This window comes from Mirounga angustirostris, unplaced genomic scaffold (assembly GCF_029215605.1).
Source record: "Mirounga angustirostris isolate CCGP_5_RB_7025 unplaced genomic scaffold, mMirAng1.0.hap1 SCAF_5, whole genome shotgun sequence".
Taxonomy (NCBI): Eukaryota; Metazoa; Chordata; class Mammalia; order Carnivora; family Phocidae; genus Mirounga; species Mirounga angustirostris.
The window spans coordinates 78,382,576-78,384,535 of NW_026991713.1; positions in this window are offsets into that span (position 1 = coordinate 78,382,576).

Below are 1,960 nucleotides of genomic sequence, written 5' to 3' on the forward strand. Positions count from 1 at the left end.
TGGGAAGCTGACTCAGCCAGTCTTGCTCTGTTGCCCAGGCTTTTCACCCTTCTGCCTGCAGCCAGGCAATGGCAAAGGGTCAGATAATGTGTGCCTTGCAGAACTGCAAGATCTAGAGCCTCTGTTTCCATCAAAGGTGCACGAACAAACAGGAAAATATAGCAGGACTGGGCCTTTGGAACAGGCAAAGAAACAGAGTGGGCAATCATGCCCAGAACCCCTCCCAAACACCTCCTGCCACAGAGAGGCAAGCATTTCTATGAAAGCAGCATTCCTTGGGATATACCCTGGCAAGGGCAGATCCCTATTGTTGTAGGTTTTCCCAAAGCTGAGGAAAAGATTGGGCCATTAAGCTAAGGGTAAAGAGTATGGGCAGGAAGACAAATACCACAAAGATGGGCTTCAAGTTTAAAAAACCAGGCCCTACTAGATCTGGGCCTTTAGCCCACAGAGTTGCCAGAGATCAGATCTGCCAAGCTCTAACCGGGCTCTTAAAGGGGTTTTATCGCCAAGGAAATGTCAATGGCCTGCGAACAGAGGATCCCCCAGCCTCTACAGAAATTCTCAGCTTCTCCCCACACATCACCCCCTGCAATAACTGTTCCCATAGGAAGAGGGCTACCGCATGGGCACAGCACCCAGGCAGGCCTCCAGAACATCCTGCTGCAAGGCAGAAGCAAGGGTTCCCAGATTAGCTGACCAGGCACCGACTCCACCTTTGGAGCAGGGAACCCTCGCTAGCCCTTGCCTGCAGGAAGAAGTATACAGTTTGGACCAGTGACTGCCGTTTTTCCTTCTCCCTTTTCCCAAATAGGAATGTGTGACCTGCAGTGCCTCAGGTTCCCCGATTGTAACGTGGGATAATATTTGTATTTACCACATGGGATTGTTGTGATGATGAAATCAGTTCAATTTTAAAAATGCTTAGAGTTCCTTACAGAGTAGGAGCTCAATTCATGCTGGGTGTGGTTGTTTTGGTGTGTCTTGGGTGTGTAGGAAATAATCTGAATTATTCATGATAGATTGTCAGAACTGAGCGGTCACCCATGGGGGTTCGGGATGGATATCCCCTGACAACCCTGGACTTGGGATGCGGTGAGCTGTGATGTCACCTTTGGATGCAGTGGCTGGATCTGATTTTTGACTGCTTCCCTTGGTGTAAAGGTGGGTATGTCAGGTTTCTTACAAGGTAGCAGTGCTGTTTTAAGTTGGATCATTCTTAAAATTGTACATATAAGGAGGGCATGTGTGGGCAGGTGGGTTCCTGCACGTGGGGCAATCAAAGGATGGAAGGGAATGGACATCCGTGGGATGTCATCTAGTAACTGAACCCCATTTTGTGATGCTGCCCTCCCAGCTACTCCCCCTACCTCAAAAGAAGATGTGGGGCATCTGGGTGGCACAGTTGGTGAAGCCTCCTACTCTTGGGTTTGGCTCAGGTTGTGATCTCAGGGTCATGAGACCGAGCCCCACATCGGGCTCTGCACTCAGTGGGGAATCCGCTTGGGATTCTCTCTCCTCTGTCCCTCTCTTCCCCCTCCCCCGCTCTCAAACAAATAAATAAATCTTAAAAAAAAAAAAAGGCAAGGAGTTGTGTGTTCCAGTTTTCCTGGAGTGATGGGTGCTTAAAGGAAACAGTGGGAAACATTAGAAAACAGGGTGGAACAGATCATGGTGGGCTGTAATTGCTGAATGGCTGGATTGAAACTGCAAAATTCTAAGGATTCAGAGATCCTCCTCCCAGATCCCTCTTCTCCAAACACTAAAGTCTCTCGCAACCTGTTACCCCATTTGGCCCATCTTCCAACAGGACTACCACCTCTCTAGTTGGTTCCCGTATGCTAGTCCAGCCTTCCCAGTGAGTCAGGAGCCCCCCACCTGACGGATCCGTGTCCTCTCTGCTCTGGCACAGCCCTGACCACACAGCTGGTACACGGTACCTAACGGACAACAATTTGGC